The following is a 22,042-nucleotide window of genomic DNA, read 5'->3' as shown; positions in this document are numbered from 1 at the left end:
CAGTTAAAGTTCAGGGTGACTAAAAACTAAAACACAGACACCTCTGAAATGGGTGAGGCGTATTTTAAGGCTTTTGCCAAAGAGAAAAGGCTAAAAGGTCATCGGAGTGTTAATTAGGTTCATTATATTTACACTAATGAATCTGTGTTTGTGACACAATAAGTGTGAACAGGCTGGTATTGGCAGTGGATGTCAATCAAGAGATCCACGTATAAGGACGTAGAATTTTTTCATGCTATTTTATGGTGCTAATTTTACATAATTTAATTTAAGACTTTAGGATGCCCAGGCACCCTGTATTTTTATGACAATTTATTTCTAACACCACCTGTTGTGGCTGTTTGTTTGTGCAGCCATGTACATGTCTTTGTTTACACAATTAACTTTCCAAATGATCTGGATTTTGCAGTCACATTTGCAGCATATAAACATTAACCGCTTTTGCAATTGCGCCATTGATTCAAAAAAATATTAGTCCCAGGAGTAATTAGCTGCACAATCGTCAACAACGGCCAACCTTAATAACTAATCTCTGCCTTCCTAATTATTGCCTCTTAAGTTTTAAAGGTCATGCAACAGAAGAGATATTCATTTTGAAGCCATACCAAGTTGACAACAATTGTGGACACAGAGAGCCTTCCCTCAGTGGAATCAATTAGTCTGTGTCAGTATGAGTTAATGCCTGGCCACACATGTGGGCTTTAACCGAGGGAATCAACTGGACAAGAGGGCTGGCCTAACAGCTTGGTGCAGAAATGCAGCAGAAGACGCTGATCAAACATCTATAAGGATGATGCAGTAACAACCACTGTTACCGGGAACAAATAGAAACAAATATTTAAAACAATATCACTAAAGGCAGGGGGGGGTGAAAATCCAAAGTGGTGATTCTGGATTCACTCTTTGCTGGTGTGATGGTTGAGTTACAGAAGCAAAGAGAGGAGAGTGAGAACAGAGCAGCTGGGAGTCTTTACAGAAGTCAGGGAGCTGAGAGAACCAATCTGATTTATCTATTAAATCATTTTTATTGGCTGGATTTTATCGTCTATCTTTCTCTATTTTTGCGTCATCTAACAGACTTAATAAATCTTAAGTCAAGGCCAAAGTAGTTTTGGGGGACATTTTTATGCTTCGAATGTAAATATTTACATTCGAAGCAATGGCAATGCTTGATAGCTTACGTGAACATAAGTACTGCAAAGCTCAACATGAGACTCAGTTTGTATATATAAGATTACTTGTTGAGCGTTAAATGAACAGTCTTCTCTTTTCTCCAATAATTAATCGAATTGTTATTAAAGTGTATTTGAGCTCATAAACTGCCAAGTTATTCATCCAGGGTTTCTGCAGGTTTCACCAACTCAAATTTGAGACTTTTTAAGATCGCGAGGAATTAAATGCAATACCTGTATCACAACTAAAACATACAACAAGAAAACGGGGAGACCTTTTGAACAATAACAACACAAGACTGAACTAAATATGGCAGCAAACACTGAAGAAAACCAAATACCAAAACACTCCAGGATTGTGCCCACTTTACGGCAAACTATTAATGTGTTATATTATTTTAGCAACTGACAATTGCTGTTTTCTACAAAAACAAATATGTCACATCATATGCTGTTTATATTCAGCTCTTACTTCACACAGCTGGACAACACTGTGTTCTGCAAAAGAGCCCCTATGGAACTTACACATGAACACACACTCACGTTTTCAGCCTCTCTGAAGGTCTTTCAATGCAAACTGTAACAAGGTCTTAATCTTTCAAACGCCTAAGTTACACACAGGAAATCGTTCTCAGCAGGGAAGAGACAGGATTGGGTCAGACCCGTGTCTGGTTCACACAGCAGGCGGCAGCAGCATTTACCCAGGAGGGAAACTTTTGTGACTTTCTGTACTTCTGTGTGTCTCTCACTGCACTACAAACAGCCTCAGAAAAAGAAAAAAATGTTTCTAACAGTAGCCTTTGTAGAGTTGTGGAGCACGACAAGCACAACATGTACAAGTTGACCCTCAGCACATATTTTCACCTATTAAGACTTACAGCTCCTAACATAAACTGACATTGTTGATTTATTAGTAATTCGTCTTCCTGCTCTGGTAGCCTTCACAGACATGCCACTTGTAGCTTGTTTTAGCATTATAGTTTAACCTCTCATTGCATGCTCTTAGCTATAGTTTAACTAATTACATGGATTTAATGGGTCACAATTAAATTTTTTGTGTGAAATTAATCGCTTTTTTGGTACGTCTGTAAATGTGTTACTTATTCCATGTTCTTGTGTATACTTTTATTTATTTACTTGTCGGTGTATTCATTCTCTTTCTCTCTCGCTCTTTTTCAATTCTGATCAAATATCTTTGATTAATCAAGGAACATTAGAGAATATGAAAATAATAATGCAAATCAAAAATAACTAACAAGATTAAAGAAAAAAATATATATATGCAATTTTTAAAAATATATATATGCTAACCTACATATGTTAAACAATTTCATTGTTTTTAATCATGTCATGTCTTTGTTCTGATTGTACCCATCTTAATGTAGACCTTCTTTTTTTGCTTGTTTGTTTATTTTATTTTTGTTGCTGTTATTAATTCTCATATCCAGTTATTTTGCACTAATTTGTTGGTCTGGAATGTTTCTTCTGTGCACTAATTGGTGAATTTAGAGAAAATGTAAACTACAACCTATATCCACAAACAGAACAAATGACGACGAAGCCGTTTCTCTTAGTAAATTGCTTTGCATCTCAATGCTAAACATGTTTCGCCAGCGCAGACGTCATCTACAGTCCACATTTCTAAATAAGTTTCAGGAACGATCAAGGCTTTCTGAAACACGTCAGACTTATATTTATTTAATTATTACCAGCGAAAAAGGTTTATCAATGTATTTTTGATAAAAATTGGATTAATTAACTTGGAGATAAAAACACAACTAATATATTTTTTTCCTGATCTCACGTGACTGTTCAGTAATTTAGCAGAAAAAAGGTTTCTTTGAATTATACATTTTTATTTTCTCAATATATGGGAGATTTTGAATTAAAAATATTTTTTTGTCTATGTATGGTTTTTAATTAAAATGCGATTCATTTTGATTCATTAATTGCAGACCCTACAGTTATGTAGGGTGACTCAATTGACTCAATTAAAAATTAAGTAGAGATCAGTAACATGTCTATAGCACACACAACAACATGCAAACAAGCATTTACTGGCCAAATTAGCCAAATTGGGCATAATTGGTAATAACTATTACCATTAGATGAGCTTCGAATTTGATCATTTGCATGTGTGGAATACGGATCTGTCAGAATTAAAGCTTGAAATAGTTTAAGGGGAATTTTTAAAACAATCTAAAACAATTTCATGTGGTTGTTTCATCCTGAATAACTAAATCTTTTCTTCTGGAAGCAACAGAAACGTGTAGAAACCGTTTTTCAGTGCAGCAGTGCATAATACATCGTTACTTTATTCTCTTGGTATTCTATGCAAAATTAACACTTTTTCCATAGAATCAGTGTTGACAAAAGTTTTTTGCACTTTGAAGCCAAATTGTGTTGGAATTTTAGTAAACGTATTCATACAATATTTTATATTTTTTGTTGTCATTATGGTCAGCTGCATAACATAGCAGGAAGTAAATACACTGTGTTCCAAATTATTATGCAAATTGGATTTAAGTGTCATACAGATTAAATTTTTTGTTGTGCCATTAGATTTATGACGTCAGCAAGGAGGTGGTGGAGTCATGCTTTGGGCCGAAATCATGGGGAGAGAATCATTGGTCCTTCAGAGTCCATGAAGGTGTGAAAATGACCTCAGCAAAGTATATGGACTTTCTGACTGATCACTTTCTTTCATGGTTCAAGAAGAAGAGCCACATCTTCAGTAGCAAAATCATTTTCATGCATCACAATGCACCATCTCATGCTGCAAGGAATACCACTGTGTCATTGGCTGCTATGAGAAACTCATGGTGTGGTCACCATCCTCCTCTGACCTCTGACCTCAACCCTATTGAGAACCTTTGGAGTTTCCTCAAGCAGAAGATCTGAGGGTGAAATGCAGTTCATATCAAACCAGCAGCTCTAGGAAGGTTTTCTGACATCCTGCAAAGATTCAACAGAAACTTTCCACAAACTCACAAGTTCAATGGATCAAGAATTGTGCTGTGATATCAAAGAAGATCCTTTGTTAACATGTAACTCAGTCTGTTAAGATGCTTTTGATTGAAATAGCTTTTGATTTTAGTACATGTGACCATTTAATGCTGCACATTCAAAGAATGACCATTTGCAGTTCTTTATAATCCATAAAATGTTCAGAAAATCTGCTGTGCAGAATTATTTGGAACAGTGAGTTTTGAGTTTTTTATTTTTGAAAGAAAATACTGTTCTCATCTTCAGTAAAATTTGATTTATACTGTAATAGTTCATGACTTGAAAATTATACTGACCATCATTTGCATTGACCATTTAAGAAAATCTGAGAAAATATCACTTGCATAATAATTTGGAACACCGTGTATACACAGAGACCTTAAGTCAACATCACAACATGTCAGGCAGTAAATCTCAAAGATGACACCTGTTATGTATGAATCTTTTCTACTTTAACACAATTCAAGTTCCCATAAGATCTCGGTTTAAATCAAAATAGAGCTTTTATAGATCATCTTTAAAAAAAAAAAAGAAAAGAAAAAGCCAAAACATATCTCCAGACTCCAAACTTTGTCGTCATCAAGAAAGTATTATGGTTTTAATATAGAGAAAATTAATCTTTTTCATCCTTTCTGACTGAATTACAAAAGGAAAACCCTTCATAGCCATTGCTTTACAATAGCACATTACTAAGCTAAACAAACACACTTCAATTTTCTCAATCTTCTTCTTGGTTTTCAACAAAAGATGGAATAATTAGTTTAAAGTCTGTACTTTAAACGGTCCTGAAGAGATTTTTGCCTTTATAACTCACCCTCTGTTCATCGCTCAGATGTCATCCCACTTTAAGTTCCGTGTCCCCCCGTGAGCTGCCTGTCTTCCTGCTCCACAGAGCTGGAAACTGCGTGGATGACGCGATAAGGTCTCTGAGCCGCGGACACGCGCTGACTCTGACCCGTTAACTGCGGCGCAGCAACGGCGGCGCATCAGTCAGACTGGCGCGAGACCGTCATTCTGTGCTATTAAGCGTCAGAGCCGCGCTGGCTTCCGGTAACGCCTTTCAAAATAAAAGCCATTTATTTATTTATTTATTTATTTATTTATTTTTCCTTCACCATTCGCTTGCTGATACACAACCTAGTCTTATCTTGTCGTAAATGCCAGAAGTGTTTCCAACCGTAGCTGTGTTTCAGAAATATTTGTTGAAAAAATTAATTTTGTAATTGCAGCGTTTCCATAAAGTAAGAAATTAAATTAAAATCACATGTGAACAAGTTTGTTCATGGGATAAGACCTTAAATATCATAGCAGCGACAGTAAACAGTTGCATGAGGTATATTCAGAATTCAGCCAATCAGAGGAGACGTCGGCGTATTCAATAGGGGTTGAAGCGACAAGCCCCGCCTACTTGGGAGCGGCTACATGTGCCGTGTTTTGGGAAAATTGTAGTCGGCATTTTTTCAGAAGAGTCATAAATTAAACATATATAATTCCACACAACTTTTTTATGAACTGTGTGATGTTGTGAGAGCTCTTATGGAGCCAGCTGCACAATGTCTGAAAACAGCATAAATAAAACATCATCCTCCTAACACTTCCTGTTGTTTTCTTCGTCATTTTCAACAGTAGTAACTCTTGGCTGTTGATCACATTTGATGTGGAAAAAACTGTTTCCGTTGCTGTTTTGCAAAATACTTCTATTTCCACACCTGAAAAAACCACTTCATGTTAGCACTAAAACTATTGAACAACTTCATTTTTGTCATTTCAAGTTGTGGAATTTTATGTTTAATGGAAAATGCAGCTGTGCCACAGAATTGAATCAGATTTAAAGGCAGAAGAGAATCTAACTCGTTGTGAGGAAGTGAAAGTGTTATTGAATAAAATTCAGTCCTGTTACACTCAAACCCACCAATGACCATCTATCCATTGTTCATACATTCCTTCTTCCCAGTGGTCATGTGCTCCTCAAACCCAGTTCATGACGACGATCAAATCATGTGGAGTATGTCGTTCTTCCAAATACAGCCAATACGTTAGAGAGCTACGTCTGGGGCGAGGCAGCATGGTGTATATTAAATAAGTATTTAACCTTTGTCCAAATTCCTGGACAAAGGTTAAATATGCAGTGCTTCAGAAACTGGATTCAGATACTAGCTTCATTCAGATGCTGTTTGGGAAAAGACAGAAGAATGTGGGAGGATGAGACTCACAAGTTGTCAAGTGATGCTGCATCTCCTGGTCCTGGGAGAAATCACAGCTGACTTTTACAAAGTTAAACTGCAACAGTCCTAACAGATTCATTTGACAGGATTTTAAGATTTTTAGGTGTGCAGAGAATTCAGTCCCTCTTCTTCTCCCCAATCTGCATGATCCAGTGCTACCCGATGTTTGATGGACCAAAGGCCAAGGGAGCAGGGAACAGCTAGTACAGCCAAACATTTTTCCAATCTTTCCTCCAACTGTTTATCGGCATTTATGTCAGCATTATAAAATTTGTCCCTTTTTTATTTGGAAATGCTCATGGTTGTATTAAAATGCTACTTTTAAACACTGGTCTGTTTCCTAACCTAATTTTGAATTGTAAGAAGTTAAACTACAGCGCCTCTGACTTTAGATGGGTTAGCTTACTGCTATCACTTCAGATACAACACATAGAGAAAGCTTTGAAAACATTACAAATGATTGTAAAAAAAAAAAAATGCTGTCTTTAATATGGAAAACATTTGTGCATGCATGCTAACTGACAAGGTACGATATTAATCTTTAAAGAGAAAGTGACCAACTTTGAAATGAAGCTGTACTGTTTCCTGTCTGGTTCATGCCGCTTTGAGTCTCACTTCACCAGCAAGCAGAAGGTGTGTGTGTGTGTGTGTGTGTGTGTGCTGAAGTTGGAAAAGCATGACGGATGCTGAACTCTGGGTGGCTGAATGAAAACAAAAACACTGAGGCAGTCAAACATCAGAAAGGAAATTTCCTACAGTCCTGAAGGCAACAAGATTAATACACTGCCTCATTTGTCCTTTTTCCAGGGTGGTTTTGTGCTTATCTATAGAAACTACATGTGGGCCAATATGGCTACATATTCATAACTCTTGACCTTTTTAGCATGGTTTTCCTTGTTCCAACAAAAAATATATATATTTAGTTGGATCCTGCAGGGTGAACAAACACAGGTTAGTACATAAATGCAAAGTGGAAGGAAAATGATCAATCAACATTACTTACAAATGAAAAATCAGAAAAGTGAGGAGTGCTTTTGTTATCTGCTCTCCTAAATCAATCAATCTATTGCTGCTTTTCAAGCTGCTGATAGCTTGACGTCTCTACTGGTTTTAAAGATCCAGAGTGAATTTCTTCTGTGTATCCACCTTAAACATAGTGGAATTATGTGAAAATCATCTTTGAGCATCAAATTTAAAGTTTTGCCATCGAATGCTGATAGCTCTGGTCTTTGTCTCAGTAGCTGTGTTTCCATTGACTATATAATTGCCTCATTTGATACTTTAAAAATAAATTTCCAATTTGGCGCTAGAATGAGGTGTTTCTATTTTTTTTCTTTTTTTGGGGCCATATCAAAATTGTTTTCTTTTGCAAAACTGCAATGGAAATACCTTTTTCACATCACACAAGTCAGATGATCAACAAACGGATGTTGCTGCCGGCGTAAACCATGAAGAAGAAGACGACAGGAAGTAGTTTTATAATGACGTCTAGCATCCAAAACCAAACAGAGAATTTCATACTCTGAAAAGGAAATGCTTTGCTATCTTGACATAATACCGTAATTGCATCAGTTTATGTGAAAAACATACTTAGTTACTTAGTTGTTCCAAGTCAATGATATTAGAAACTTCTCTGAGAATAAGAAAAACAGATTTTCTAAGTATGCTGTGTTTTTAAAATAAGGGGCAGAAAAAGTTAACAATTGTAGCTGTAAAACATTAAATAACATTTTAAAAAATCCTTTGACTAATTAATTTATCTGATCTTTTTACAACTTATTTATGGCAGTGGCTTCCTTTTGCATCAATTCAAGTGGGATAACAAGTCAGTCACAATAAAAAAAAGTCATTTCATCAAAGATTTGACCCATTCGGGTTCGGAGTTGTTCCTCCATTTTTCTTATATCACTTAGAATTCTTTAAAAATGTGTTTTAAAGTTATTTTCAAGTGTACAAAGTGCAACAGCTTTACAAAGAGCTGGTTCAGTGTTGCACGACATTACTCTGAAATGCATCATTACGCTAATTAAACAACCAACCACATAAAAATGTTCTTTATTTATTTCCATCAGCTCAATTGTGCACAGAGTGTAAGAGTTCAGCTAAGAGCATTTACAGCAAGCTGTAGCATTTCGCTCCACAATTCACAAAGTATTATTATAACAAGAGATGGGAATGGAGGAATACAGTTCAGTGCCCAAGTCGCTTTTAGTTGAATTTGGTTCCTCAGTCTGAAGATGCAAGCTGTAACACAGTAGGTCAGAGTGTTTTCCACTGAACAGCAGGTCATTGGAAAGATTGAACTTCCTTAGAATGCTAAGGAAATCCTATTTGTTGGGAGCTTTTGACCAGAGTTTTCTAGTTGACGGTCTACTTGAAGTTTCTGCTGATGTGGTTAAGAAAAGCTGAATACCTCTCCGCCTCGTCTTTATCTATATTAGCTGCTCTTCATGCTTACAAATGAAATGAAGAAGGTGTTCTTTTGGCTTTTTGGTGTTTAATGACCAGTTAATCTGCAGACTTCATCTCTTAGCAGTCTAATCGCTGCTACGGAAAACACAGCCCACCTTTGTGTCACGTGTAGATTTTGTGGCTGTATTTGTGGGGTGTGTAGGTGGTTAGCTGTTGTATGTATTGTGGAGAATAAGCCGTTCTCCATGCTAAGTTCTTGATGTATGAGGTTGAAGAAGGGTTAGTGAGTTGAATTCATTAATTCCATTTATTAATACCAAAATACAGCTGGTCCATTTTTTATGCTACTTTTAGGAGCCAGTAGGACATAATGGCATCAAGCAACAGTGTAATTGTCTTTGTTAGCCTCTATCTAAGCTACGCCCTAAAGAGGACGTTCTCTTTCCTTTAATCTTAGCGTTGAGGGTGTTTCTTAACATGTCATTTCCTTTAGCTTTAGCTTTGCCACTACCTAAAAGAGATAAAGGAAAACACAGATTTTTTTCTCAACAGGATATTGCAATTATTACAGTTAGAAGCTAAGTGATCGGGCCCGAAATTTGGGTGTCGTGATAAACTCTGACCTGAACCTCCAGAGTCACATAAAGACAGTTACAAAGTTGGCCGTCTATCTCCTTGAAGGATAAAAAGGACTGATGTCTCAGCAAGATCTAGAGAAACTCTTCATTGCGTTTATCTATAGTCACATGGACTACAGCAACAAGTTTGCCTGAAAAAAAAATAAATAAAAAATCAAATCAGATCAGATTGCTGCAGCTGATCTGGAATGCTGCTGAACCACAAATCTGGAACAAATGTCCAGAAAACTGCAGAACAGCTGAAACACAGACTTCCTTTAAACCGAGGCTAAAATCCCGAGCTGTTTAGAGCTGCCTCTGATTTATAGTGAAACAAGTGAAACATTGATCAACACATTTGATGTGTATTGATGATTGTGATGATGGCATTTGACAAAATGTAATGTTTATTGCCTATTTCACATCTGGTGACTGTATGATGTTTATATGATGTAAAGCACTTTGATCTGCCTGGTTGCTGAAAGGTAAAGTAAGGTCATTTTATTTATATAGCACATTTTCAGCAACATGGCATTTGAAGTGCTTTACATGAATTAGAGGAAAAACAAAAGCAAAAACAAAAGAACTTCATAATTGTAGGAGTTTCTCTAAGGCAGGGGTGTCCAAACTTTTTGCAAAGAGGGCCAGATTTGATAAAGTGAAGATGCCCGGGGGCCAATAGTTTGTTCGGACATTTTTTAACTACAAACGTTTCATGCAAATACACACTGTTATAAAACAATTTTCATTGTCACAATTATCTTTATTTTTCAAATGACAAAATAACCAAATATAAGCCACTCAGGCAAATGAGAACAACTCTAAAAACACAAATTCTGCCTTTCTTTCATATCTGGAGTCAGATAACATTGAACAAACTGTATGAAATACCTTAAATTTACATGAGTTTAAAAATATCTTTGCCTCAAGAACATTTTAAACAGCAGTTATAAGTAATGCAAAGTTGTCTGTTATTATTAAATCTTAAAACAAGTGAATTTTGCTCTTGTCATTTACAATATCTTTCAGAAAGTAATAGTTTGTATCACATCTACAGGTTCATAACCAAATTTTACTCAAGAGTTTAATAAAAATAAGTGCCATAAATCCAAGTGCATAAATGTTCTTTTGGCTCTTCACTGCTGATAGTGACAGACGTTGCCGTTCAAAACATTCAGTTTCATGTCCTCAACTCTCAGTGCCACACTGTTACATGCCAGGCAAACATTTTTCTCAAATTCTTGCTTCTTCTCAGGGCAAAATGTTCTCCACCATTTTCATAACACAGTCTTTGATAAATGTATCTTCAGTAAAAGGTTTGCCATGTTTAGCTATTAACATGGCCACTTCGTGAAACATTGATCAAACATTGATCAGGTTTGCCATGTTTAGCTATTAACATGGCCTCTTCGTCTCCTCCATGGGCTGCCACCTTATCGTGGTGGAGGGGTTTGAGTGCCCCAATGATCCTAGGAGCTATGCTGTCTGGGGCTTCATGCCCCTGGTAGGGTCACCCAAGGCAGACAGGTCCTAGGTGAGGGACCAGACAAAGTGCAGCCCGAAGACCCCAATGATGAAGGAAAACCTTGGACTTGGTGTTCCCTCGCCCGGACGCGGGTCACCGGGGCCCCACTCTGGAGCCAGGCCTGGAGGGGGGGCACGATGGCGAGCGTCTGGTGGCCGGGCTTTTACCCATGGAGCCCGGCCGGGCTCAGCCCGAAGAGGAAACATGGGCCCCCCCTCCCATGGGCCCACCACCCGTGGGAGGGGCCAAAGGGGTCGGGTGCACTGTGTGATGGGTGGCGGCCAAGGGAGGGGACCCTGGCGGTCCGATCCTCGGTTGCAGAAACTGGCTCTTGGGACGTGGAATGTCACCTCTCTGGTGGGGAAGGAGCCGGAGCTAGTGCGTGAGGTCGAGAGGTTCCGGCTAGAAATAGTCGGTCTCACCTCGACGCATGGCTCTGGTTCTGGAACCAGTCTCCTTGAGAGGGGCTGGACATACTTCCACTCTGGAGTTGCCCAGGGAGAGAGACGTCGGGCAGGAGTGGGCATACTTGTTGCTCCCCATCTCGGCGCCTGTACGTTGGGGTTTACCCCGGTGAACGAGAGGGTAGGATCCCTCCGCCTACGGGTGGGGGGACGGGTTCTGACTGTCGTTTGTGCTTACGGGCCGAACGACAGTTCAGATTACCCACCCTTTTTGGAGTCCTTAGAGGGGGTACTGGAGAGTGCTCCTCCTGGGGACTCCCTTGTTCTGCTGGGGGACTTCAACGCTCACGTGGGCAACGACAGTGAGACCTGGAGGGGCGTGGTTGGGAGGAACGGCCCACCCGACCTGAACTCGAGCGGTGTTCTGTTGCTGGACTTCTGTGCTCGCCATGGATTGTCCATAACGAACACCATGTTCAAGCATAAGGGTGTCCATATGTGCACTTGGCACCAGGACACCCTAGGCCGCAGTTCGATGATCGACTTTGTCATCGTTTCATCGGATCTGCGGCCGTATGTCTTGGACACTCGGGTGAAGAGAGGTGCGGAGCTGTCCACTGACCACTACCTGGTGGTGAGTTGGCTCCGGTGGCGGGGGCGAAAGCCGGTCAGACCTGGCAGGCCCAAACGTGTTGTGAGGGTCTGCTGGGAACGTCTGGCGGAATCCCCTGTGAGACGGAGCTTTAACTCCCATCTCCGGCAAAACTTCGAACACGTCCCGGGGGAGGTGGGGGACATGGAGTCTGAGTGGACCGTGTTCCGTGCCTCCATTGTCGAGGCGGCCGATCGGAGCTGTGGCCGCAAGGTTGTCGGTGCCTGTCGCGGCGGCAACCCTCGAACCCGTTGGTGGACACCTTCGGTGAGGGATGCCGTCAGGCTGAAGAAGGAGTCCTATCGAGCCTTTTTGGCCTGTGGGACTCCGGAAGCAGCTGATGGGTACCGGCGGGCGAAGCGGCATGCGGCTCGGGCGGTTGCTGAGGCAAAAACTCGGGTGTGGGAGGAGTTTGGAGAGGCCATGGAGAAAGACTTCCGCACGGCTTCGAGGTGATTCTGGTCCACCATCCGGCGTCTCAGGGGGGGGAAGCGGTGCAGCACCAACACTGTTTATAGTGGGGATGGTGTGCTGCTGACCTCTACTCGGGACGTTGTGGGCCGGTGGGCAGAGTACTTCGAAGACCTCCTCAATCCCACCAACATGCCTTCCACTGAGGAAGCGGAGCCTGGGGACTCTGGGTTGGGCTCTCCAATCTCTGGGGGCGAGGTCGCCGAGGTGGTTAAAAAGCTCCGCGGTGGCAAGGCCCCGGGGGTGGATGAGATCCGCCCGGAGTTCCTTAAGGCTCTGGATGTTGTAGGGTTGTGTTGGTTGACGCGACTCTGCAATATCGCATGGACATCGGGGGCAGTTCCCCTGGATTGGCAGACTGGGGTGGTGGTCCCCCTGTTCAAAAAGGGGGACCGGAGGGTGTGCTCCAATTATAGAGGGGTCACACTCTTAAGCCTCCCTGGCAAGGTCTATTCAGGGGTCCTGGAGAGGAGGGTCCGTCGGATAGTCGAACCTCGGATTCAGGAAGAGCAGTGTGGTTTTCGTCCTGGTCGTGGAACACTGGACCAGCTCTACACCCTCAGCAGGGTCCTGGAGGGTGCATGGGAGTTCGCCCAACCAGTCTACATGTGTTTTGTGGACTTGGAGAAGGCGTTCGACCGTGTCCCTCGGGGAGCCCTGTGGGGGGTTCTCCGGGAGTATGGGGTACCGGGCCCTTTGATACGGGCTGTCAGGTCCCTGTATGACCGGTGTCAGAGTCTGGTCCGCATTGCCGGCAGTAAGTCGGGCTCGTTTCCGGTGAGAGTTGGACTCCGCCAGGGCTGCCCTTTGTCACCGATTCTGTTCATCACTTTCATGGACAGAATTTCTAGGCGCAGCCAAGGTGTTGAGGGGATCCGATTTGGTGGCCTCAGGATCTCATCTCTGCTTTTCGCAGACGATGTGGTCCTTTTGGCTTCATCAGATCGTGATCTGCAGCTCTCGCTGGATCGGTTCGCAGCCGAGTGTGAAGCGGCCGGGATGGGGATCAGTGCCTCCAAATCCGAGGCCATGGTCTTGAGCCGGAAAGGGTAGAGTGCCTTCTCCGGGTCAGGGGGGGTGTCCTGCCCCAAGTGGAGGAGTTCAAGTATCTCGGGATCTTGTTCACGAATGGGGGAAGAAGGGAGCGGGAGATCGACAGGCGGATTGGTGCAGCGTCTGCCGTTAAGTGGGCGCTGTACCGGTCCGTCGTGGTGAAGAGAGAGCTGAGCCAAAAAGCGAAGCTCTCGATTTACCGGTCGATCTACGTTCCCACCCTCATCTATGGTCATGAGCTTTGGGTCATGACCGAAAGAACGAGATCGCGGATACAAGCGGCCGAAATGGGTTTTCTCCGTAGGGTGGCTGGGCTCTCCCTTAGAGATAGGGTGAGAAGCTCAGTCATCCGGGAGGGACTCAGAGTAGAGCCGCTGCTCCTTCACATCGAGAGGAGCCAGTTGAGGTGGCTTGGGCATCTGGTCAGGATGCCTCCTGGACGCCTCCCTGGTGAGGTGTTCCGGGCACGTCCCACCGGGAGGAGGCCCCGGGGAAGACCCAGGACACGCTGGAGGGACTATGTCTCTCGGCTGGCCTGGGAACGCCTCGGGATTCCCCCGGAGGAGCTGGAAGAAGTGGCTGGGGAGAGGGAAGTCTGGGCCTCCCTTCTGAAGCTGCTACCCCCGCGACCCGACCTCGGATAAGCGGAAGAAGATGGATGGATGGATGGATGGCCACTTCGTAGCTTGCTTTGGTGGTATTTTCTTTTGACTCACAGGCCCGCGTGAAGAATCGCTGTTGTGATGCCAGTGCAGCTTGGAGCTGCTTTTTTTTTTCAGCACGGTCACTTCCTGTTAGCTTGTTGTATGTGTTAGCATGTTTACTCTGGTAGTGTCTCTTTACGTTGAAATCCTTAAACAAGGCAACCGTCTCATTACAAATTAGACAAGCACAATTGCCTTGATTTTCAGTGAAGAAGTATTGTAATTCCCATCTCTCTTGAAAGCGGCGGCCCTCACTGTCAACTTGTTTTCTTTGCAGTGGCCATGGCAGAAATGAGTGGAGAGCGGTTCGCTGCATGGAGGCAGAGACTGATAGTATTAAAGTGGTGCTGCCACCATTTGGTGAAAGGAGGAATTACAGTTTCAAGTTTTATGATTTGTTTATTCTGTTTCACAGTGCAGGCGGGCCATAAATAATACATTATAAGACCGAAGCTGCGGGCCGTATGAAATCTGACCGCGGGCCGTGATTGGCCCCCGGGCTGGACTTTGGACATGCCTGCTCTAAGGAATAAGCATATGAACCAGACTGTCTCATCCCTTGTTTTTAATTCCTTATCCTTGATATAAAACTCATATCTGCCTGGCAGAGCTTTTCACCCCGACCTGCTTCATTATTGATTGTCTTACAAGCTCTCTGTATTGTGCAGAATATATGAATAAACCTGATTTCACCTGACAAGAGCTTGGTACATTTTTTATTTTTATTTTTTCCACAACAGCATTCACAGCTTTCAGTACTTGGCTATGCAGAAATACTTGTAGGAGAGGTTTGGAATACCCCTAAATTCAGAGAGTCAGCATATTGAATTCACTCCCTCTGCAACCCAGTCCAGGAACTAAAAGCAGTCTATAAGCAAAGAGGATGTTTGTCAAGGTAGAGCTGCCTGAAGTCATTGTCTTATTTATTACCACAAACTTACAAACAAGGAGGACATTGTCCGTTGTTCTAAAATCAACTCCTCCACTTGTATCCTGTGATCTCAGCTTGGGTCATGGTCTTTTAACCAAACAGTAACGTATCTTGTTTAGACATCCAGTGTAATCGGGGTCAAAGATTTTTCTCAGAATGTTGGTACCAAAAAATTCCCAGAATGGGATCTTGGAGTATTTACAACTTGTTAGTTCCCAGCTAGAAATCTGAATGAACCTTTTCTCCTCTTGTGTTTTTCTAAAATGAGGGGAGGAAAAAAAAAAAAACATAACTCATCATCAGGAAACATTTCACATGATACGTTTATTGAACAAAACTGTTAATCAATGGTTCTCTGTATTTATTTTTTTTTTCTATTCAAAAGCAAAGCTGTATTTCCTATTTTGCAGTTGCTGAATTTAATAAAAAACGCAAAAGGACAGTTTTGGTGAACAAGTTATACATCCTTTATAGAAAGTAATCATTTTTATTTCGGTTACAAATCAACATGATACAACAAAATTCGGACATTTTTTCCAAAAAGCATTCCATGTCAAAATGAGAGGTGATCTTCACAAAATAATCAAAAATAAATATAGCTTGATCAGTAGTACTTAAATGGGTGCTTTACCGTATAAAAGAATCACTGGGCATAGATAGCTCAGTAGGCAGAGAATGAGAATCTAAAGCTAAAGGTCGAGATTACGAGCCTAACATTGAGAAGTTCTAATTTGACTTTGGTTACCTTCAGGATGGGTGAATGTGGCCCACTACTTTTTGAAATATGGATGAAAATCTATCAACTTTGTTGAAATATTTACTGTTATGTTTAAATTTTATTGATAGAGGTCTACATTGTTGTCGTTTGGCAAAAAATATAAGTAGTATTTTGTCGTCGTACTATAGTACAAGCTAGGGGAACCAATTTATTTGCATTGGCGCGTGTAAATGAAAAGCTTGTCATCAAGCCTGGCTAGCTCAGTCAAATGACCGACCTATATTGGCGACGGTGATTTAGCTACAGAGTTAACTTTGTCTACATTGGCACTGCTGAGTGAAAGGATTGCAACCAAAGCCTGGCGTTTTAGCTCCACGTTGGGCGTTTCTAATTTGACTTAATTTATGTTTCTGATGAAAAAACCCTGTAGATTAGGCCCAGTGCCTTTGGACCTTCTAAGCGTACACCAAAACAAGTCAGGCAGACGAATGGTCGAAGGTGCCAGACTCAAGGCTTTACCACTTACTTCCTGGTTTCAGGTCTCCTGATGGAGGCATGGGTTCGAATCCCACTCCTGACATTGGTGATGGTGAATAAACAGGCTACCACCAACCCCCAGCTAGCTCAGTCGGGAGAGCATGACCACGTCATTGCTGCGATGTTTGAATGCTATTGACAGAGGTCTACATTTACTCGAATCCCACTCCTGACAATACTTATGTGATTGATCTCTAGAGCAAATTTCATGGTGTGAAAATTCTTCCTTTGTAAATGTGGTGGCTAATTTGATTCTTCCTTCCATATGCACATGACAGACTCTGCACAAGATTCTTTTATGGTCTGACAGTATTTTATATGTCACGTAAGACCAGTTTTATGGAAAATTGCTGCAGACTCCCAATCTACCCGGCCGATTCTAATGTAGCCGCTGAATCCACTTTTTTGCACCGTCGATGGTGAATAAATTGGTTGCCACCAAAGCCCGGCTAGCTCAGACGGTAGAGCATGAGACACTTAATCTCAGGGTCGTGGGTTGGAGCCCCACGTTGGGCGTTTCTAATTTGACCTACTTTATTTTCTTAATGGGTTTATGTGGCCCAGTACTTCATGACACTTACTCTCTGCCATCGGAGCGGTCTCGTTTAAACACTTGTTGTTATGTTTAAATTCAGTTGAGAGACGTCTACATTTGCTGATAGCATTTCTGCCTAAAATATTAGCAGTGTTTTGTTGTAGTACTTTAGTACAAGTTAGGAAATAAACTTTGTTTGCATTGTTACGAGCAAATATAGATTTTGTCTTGAAGCCCGGCTAGCTCAGTAGGTAGAGCATGAGACTTTTAATCTCAGGGTCGTGGGTTCAAGTCCCACGTTGGGCGTTTCAAAATTGATTTACTTTACATTGTTGATGGGGAAATGTGGACTAGTGGTTGTATATCCCTCAACCTTGCAGAACCAATGTTTGAATGCTATTGATAGAGGTCTACATTTACTCATAGCCCTTTGGCAAAACAAGTCACAATTTGTTTGTTTTAGTACTGCGAGTACATTGAAAAAGCCGTCAAGATTAGGCCTAGTGTCTTTGTACCTTCTAAGTATGGAGCAACACAGGTCAGGATGGCCGAGCGGTCGAAGGCGCCAGACTCAAGGCGTTACCCCTTACTTCCTGGAGAGGTTTCTGGTCTCCTGATGGAGGCGTGTATTCGAATCCCACTCCTGACAATACTTATGCGATTGATCTCTAGAGCAAATTTCATGGTGTGAAAATTCTTCCTTTGTAAATGTGGTGGCTAATTTGATTCTTCCTTCCATATGCACATGACAGACTCTGCACAAGATTCTTTTATGGTCTGACAGTATTTTATATGTCACGTAAGACCAGTTTTATGGAAAATTGCTGCAGACTCCCGATCTACCCGGCCGATTCTAATGTAGCCGCTGAATCCACTTTTTTGCACCGTCGATGGTGAATAAATTGGTTGCCAACAAAGCCCGGCTAGCTCAGTCGGTAGAGCATGAGACTCTTAATCTCAGGGTCGTGGGTTGGAGCCCCACGTTGGGCGTTTCTAATTTGACCTACTTTATTTTCTTAATGGGTTTATGTGGCCCAGTACTTCATGACACTTACTCTCTGCCATCGGAGCGGTCTCGTTTAAACACTTGTTGTTATGTTTAAATTCAGTTGAGAGACGTCTACATTTGCTGATAGCATTTCTGCCTAAAATATTAGCAGTGTTTTGTTGTAGTACTTTAGTACAAGTTAGGAAATAAACTTTGTTTGCATTGTTACGAGCAAATATAGATCTAATCATCAGGCCCGGCTAGCTCAGTAGGTAGAGCATGAGACTCTTAATCTCAGGGTCGTGGGTTGGAGCCCCACGTTGGGCGTTTCTAATTTGACCTACTTTATTTTCTTAATGGGTTTATGTGGCCCAGTACTTCATGACACTTACTCTCTGCCATCGGAGCGGTCTCGTTTAAACACTTGTTGTTATGTTTAAATTCAGTTGAGAGAGGTCTACATTTGCTGATAGCATTTCTGCCTAAAATATTAGCAGTGTTTTGTTGTAGTACTTTAGTACAAGTTAGGAAATAAACTTTGTTTGCATTGTTACGAGCAAATATAGATTTTGTCTTGAAGCCCGGCAAGCTCAGTAGGTAGAGCATGAGACTTTTAATCTCAGGGTCGTGGGTTCAAGTCCCACGTTGGGCGTTTCAAAATTGATTTACTTTACATTGTTGATGGGGAAATGTGGACTAGTGGTTGTATATCCCTCAACCTTGCAGAACCAATGTTTGAATGCTATTGATAGAGGTCTACATTTACTCATAGCCCTTTGGCAAAACAAGTCACAATTTGTTTGTTTTAGTACTGCGAGTACATTGAAAAAGCCGTCAAGATTAGGCCTAGTGCCTTTGTACCTTCTAAGTATGGAGCAACACAGGTCAGGCTGGCCGAGCGGTCGAAGGCGCCAGACTCAAGGCGTTACCCCTTACTTCCTGGAGAGGCTTCTGGTCTCCTGATGGAGGCGTGGGTTCGAATCCCACTCCTGACAATACTTATGCGATTGATCTCTAGAGCAAATTTCATGGTGTGAAAATTCTTCCTTTGTAAATGTGGTGGCTAATTTGATTCTTCCTTCCATATGCACATGACAGACTCTGCACAAGATTCTTTTATGGTCTGACAGTATTTTATATGTCACGTAAGACCAGTTTTATGGAAAATTGCTGCGGACTCCCGATCTACCCGGCCGATTCTAATGTAGCCGCTGAATCCACTTTTTTGCACCGTCGATGGTGAATAAATTGGTTGCCAACAAAGCCCGGCTAGCTCAGTCGGTAGAGCATGAGACTCTTAATCTCAGGGTCGTGGGTTGGAGCCCCACGTTGGGTGTTTCTAATTTGACCTACTTTATTTTCTTAATGGGTTTATGTGGCCCAGTACTTCATGACACTTACTCTCTGCCATCGGAGCGGTCTCGTTTAAACACTTGTTGTTATGTTTAAATTCAGTTGAGAGAGGTCTACATTTGCTGATAGCATTTCTGCCTAAAATATTAGCAGTGTTTTGTTGTAGTACTTTAGTACAAGTTAGGAAATAAACTTTGTTTGCATTGTTACGAGCAAATATAGATGTTGTCTTGAAGCCCGGCTAGCTCAGTAGGTAGAGCATGAGACTTTTAATCTCAGGGTCGTGGGTTCAAGTCCCACGTTGGGCGTTTCAAAATTGATTTACTTTACATTGTTGATGGGGAAATGTGGACTAGTGGTTATATATCCCTCAACCTTGCAGAACCAATGTTTGAATGCTGTTGATAGTGGTCTACATTTACTCATAGCCCTTTGGCAAAACAAGTCACAATTTGTTTGTTTTAGTACTGCGAGTACATTGAAAAAGCCGTCAAGATTAGGCCCAGTGCCTTTGTACCTTCTCAGTATGGAGCAACACAGGTCAGGATGGCCGAGCGGTCGAAGGCGCCAGACTCAAGGCGTTACCCCTTACTTCCTGGAAAGGTTTCTGGTCTCCTGATGGAGGCGTGGGTTCGAATCCCATTCCTGACAATACTTATGCGATTGATCTCTAGAGCAAATTTCATGGTGTGAAAATTCTTCCTTTGTAAATGTGGTGGCTAATTTGATTCTTCCTTCCATATGCACATGACAGACTCTGCACAAGATTCTTTTATGGTCTGACAGTATTTTATATGTCACGTAAGACCAGTTTTATGGAAAATTGCTGCAGACTCCCGATCTACCCGGCCGATTCTAATGTAGCCGCTGAATCCACTTTTTTGCACCGTCGATGGTGAATAAATTGGTTGCCAGGAAAGCCCGGCTAGCTCAGTCGGTAGAGCATGAGACTCTTAATCTCAGGGTCGTGGGTTCGAGCCCCACGTTGGGCGTTTCTAATTTGACCTACTTTATTTTCTTAATGGGTTTATGTGGCCCAGTACTTCATGACACTTACTCTCTGCCATCGGAGCGGTCTCGTTTAAACACTTGTTATGTTTAAATTCAGTTGAGAGAGGTCTACATTTGCTGATAGCATTTCTGCCTAAAATATTAGCAGTGTTTTGTTGTAGTACTTTAGTACACGTTAGGAAATAAACTTTGTTTGCATTGTTACGAGCAAATATAGATCTTGTCTTGAAGCCCGGCTAGCTCAGTAGGTAGAGCATGAAACTTTTAATCTCAGGGTCGTGGGTTCAAGTCCCACATTGGGCGTTTCAAAATTGATTTACTTTACATTGTTGATGGGGAAATGTGGACCAGTGGTTGCATATCCCTCAACCTTGCAGAACCAATGTTTGAATGCTATTGATAGAGGTCTACATTTACTCATAGCCCTTTGGCAAAACAAGTCACAATTTGTTTGTTTTAGTACTGCGAGTACATTAAAAAAGCCGTCAAGATTAGGCCTAGTGCCTTTGTACCTTCTAAGTATGGAGCAACACATGTCAGGATGGCCGAGCGGTCGAAGGCGCCAGACTCAAGGCGTTACCCCTTACTTCCTGGAGAGGTTTCTGGTCTCCTGATGGAGGCGTGGGTTCGAATCCCGCTCCTGACAATACTTATGCGATTGATCTCTAGAGCAAATTTCATGGTGTGAAAATTCTTCCTTTGTAAATGTGGTGGCTAATTTGATTCTTCCTTCCATATGCACATGACAGACTCTGCACAAGATTCTTTTATGGTCTGACAGTATTTTATATGTCACGTAAGACCAGTTTTATGGAAAATTGCTGCAGACTCCCGATCTACCCGGCCGATTCTAATGTAGCCGCTGAATCCACTTTTTTGCACCGTCGATGGTGAATAAATTGGTTGCCAGGAAAGCCCGGCTAGCTCAGTCGGTAGAGCATGAGACTCTTAATCTCAGGGTCGTGGGTTGGAGCCCCACGTTGGGCGTTTCTAAATTGACCTACTTTATTTTCTTAATGGGTTTATGTGGCCCAGTACTTCATGACACTTACTCTCTGCCATCGGAGCGGTCTCGTTTAAACACTTGTTGTTATGTTTAAATTCAGTTGAGAGAGGTCTACATTTGCTGATAGCATTTCTGCCTAAAATATTAGCAGTGTTTTGTTGTAGTACTTTAGTACAAGTTAGGAAATAAACTTTGTTTGCATTGTTACGAGCAAATATAGATCTTGTCTTGAAGCCCGGCTAGCTCAGTAGGTAGAGCATGAGACTTTTAATCTCAGGGTCGTGGGTTCAAGTCCCACGTTGGGCTTTTCAAAATTGATTTACTTCACATTGTTGATGGGGAAATGTGGACTAGTGGTTGTATATCCCTCAACCTTGCAGAACCAATGTTTGAATGCTATTGATAGAGGTCTACATTTACTCATAGCCCTTTGGCAAAACAAGTCACAATTTGTTTGTTTTAGTACTGCGAGTACATTGAAAAAGCCGTCAAGATTAGGCCTAGTGCCTTTGTACCTTCTAAGTATGGAGCAAAACAGGTCAGGATGGCCGAGCGGTCGAAGGCGCCAGACTCAAGGCGTTACCCCTTACTTCCTGGAGAGGTTTCTGGTCTCCTGATGGAGGCGTGGGTTCGAATCCCACTCCTGACAATACTTATGCGATTGATCTCTAGAGCAAATTTCATGGTGTGAAAATTCTTCCTTTGTAAATGTGGTGGCTAAT

At 41.9% G+C, this 22,042-nt stretch overlaps 1 protein-coding gene, 1 long non-coding RNA gene and 15 other non-coding genes across 17 annotated transcripts in view; 16 read left to right on the top strand and 1 right to left on the bottom strand.

Moving 5' to 3' along the window:
* The window catches only part of opn5 (opsin 5), a 33,690-nt gene extending 28,505 nt beyond the window's left edge, over window positions 1-5,185 (bottom strand). Inside the window, exon 1 of the mRNA XM_028040662.1 lies at window positions 4,993-5,185. The gene's annotated coding sequence lies outside the window, so the exon portion shown is untranslated. The remainder of the gene's footprint in view (window positions 1-4,992) is intronic.
* Window positions 5,186-5,776: 591 nt separating this feature from the next.
* Window positions 5,777-14,902, top strand: LOC114158266 (uncharacterized). The gene is made up of 3 exons (XR_003598377.1): window positions 5,777-5,790; window positions 8,380-8,384; window positions 14,776-14,902. It is a non-coding gene; the product is annotated as an uncharacterized LOC114158266 (long non-coding RNA).
* Window positions 14,903-16,870: 1,968 nt separating this feature from the next.
* On the top strand, window positions 16,871-16,943 carry trnak-cuu (transfer RNA lysine (anticodon CUU)). Its single transcript has one exon. It is a non-coding gene; the product is annotated as a tRNA-Lys (tRNA).
* A 252-nt stretch (window positions 16,944-17,195) lies between these two features.
* Window positions 17,196-17,268, top strand: trnak-uuu (transfer RNA lysine (anticodon UUU)). Its single transcript has one exon. It is a non-coding gene; the product is annotated as a tRNA-Lys (tRNA).
* Window positions 17,269-17,879: 611 nt separating this feature from the next.
* Window positions 17,880-17,952, top strand: trnak-cuu (transfer RNA lysine (anticodon CUU)). Its single transcript has one exon. It is a non-coding gene; the product is annotated as a tRNA-Lys (tRNA).
* A 252-nt stretch (window positions 17,953-18,204) lies between these two features.
* trnak-cuu (transfer RNA lysine (anticodon CUU)) lies at window positions 18,205-18,277 on the top strand. The gene has a single exon. It is a non-coding gene; the product is annotated as a tRNA-Lys (tRNA).
* Window positions 18,278-18,529: 252 nt separating this feature from the next.
* On the top strand, window positions 18,530-18,602 carry trnak-uuu (transfer RNA lysine (anticodon UUU)). Its single transcript has one exon. It is a non-coding gene; the product is annotated as a tRNA-Lys (tRNA).
* A 232-nt stretch (window positions 18,603-18,834) lies between these two features.
* On the top strand, window positions 18,835-18,945 carry trnal-caa (transfer RNA leucine (anticodon CAA)). The gene is made up of 2 exons: window positions 18,835-18,872; window positions 18,900-18,945. It is a non-coding gene; the product is annotated as a tRNA-Leu (tRNA).
* A 268-nt stretch (window positions 18,946-19,213) lies between these two features.
* Window positions 19,214-19,286, top strand: trnak-cuu (transfer RNA lysine (anticodon CUU)). The gene has a single exon. It is a non-coding gene; the product is annotated as a tRNA-Lys (tRNA).
* Window positions 19,287-19,538: 252 nt separating this feature from the next.
* trnak-uuu (transfer RNA lysine (anticodon UUU)) lies at window positions 19,539-19,611 on the top strand. The gene has a single exon. It is a non-coding gene; the product is annotated as a tRNA-Lys (tRNA).
* Window positions 19,612-19,843: 232 nt separating this feature from the next.
* Window positions 19,844-19,954, top strand: trnal-caa (transfer RNA leucine (anticodon CAA)). Its single transcript has 2 exons — window positions 19,844-19,881; window positions 19,909-19,954. It is a non-coding gene; the product is annotated as a tRNA-Leu (tRNA).
* A 268-nt stretch (window positions 19,955-20,222) lies between these two features.
* Window positions 20,223-20,295, top strand: trnak-cuu (transfer RNA lysine (anticodon CUU)). Its single transcript has one exon. It is a non-coding gene; the product is annotated as a tRNA-Lys (tRNA).
* A 249-nt stretch (window positions 20,296-20,544) lies between these two features.
* On the top strand, window positions 20,545-20,617 carry trnak-uuu (transfer RNA lysine (anticodon UUU)). The gene has a single exon. It is a non-coding gene; the product is annotated as a tRNA-Lys (tRNA).
* Window positions 20,618-20,849: 232 nt separating this feature from the next.
* trnal-caa (transfer RNA leucine (anticodon CAA)) lies at window positions 20,850-20,960 on the top strand. The gene is made up of 2 exons: window positions 20,850-20,887; window positions 20,915-20,960. It is a non-coding gene; the product is annotated as a tRNA-Leu (tRNA).
* A 268-nt stretch (window positions 20,961-21,228) lies between these two features.
* trnak-cuu (transfer RNA lysine (anticodon CUU)) lies at window positions 21,229-21,301 on the top strand. The gene has a single exon. It is a non-coding gene; the product is annotated as a tRNA-Lys (tRNA).
* Window positions 21,302-21,553: 252 nt separating this feature from the next.
* Window positions 21,554-21,626, top strand: trnak-uuu (transfer RNA lysine (anticodon UUU)). Its single transcript has one exon. It is a non-coding gene; the product is annotated as a tRNA-Lys (tRNA).
* Window positions 21,627-21,858: 232 nt separating this feature from the next.
* Window positions 21,859-21,969, top strand: trnal-caa (transfer RNA leucine (anticodon CAA)). The gene is made up of 2 exons: window positions 21,859-21,896; window positions 21,924-21,969. It is a non-coding gene; the product is annotated as a tRNA-Leu (tRNA).
* The last annotated feature ends 73 nt before the right edge of the window (window positions 21,970-22,042 follow it).

The sequence above is a fragment of the Xiphophorus couchianus genome, chromosome 15 (genome assembly GCF_001444195.1).
Source record: "Xiphophorus couchianus chromosome 15, X_couchianus-1.0, whole genome shotgun sequence".
In the NCBI taxonomy this organism is placed as follows: domain Eukaryota; kingdom Metazoa; phylum Chordata; class Actinopteri; order Cyprinodontiformes; family Poeciliidae; genus Xiphophorus; species Xiphophorus couchianus.
The sequence above is the reverse complement of the archived record's forward strand: the minus strand, read 5'-3'. Positions and strand labels throughout refer to the sequence as shown.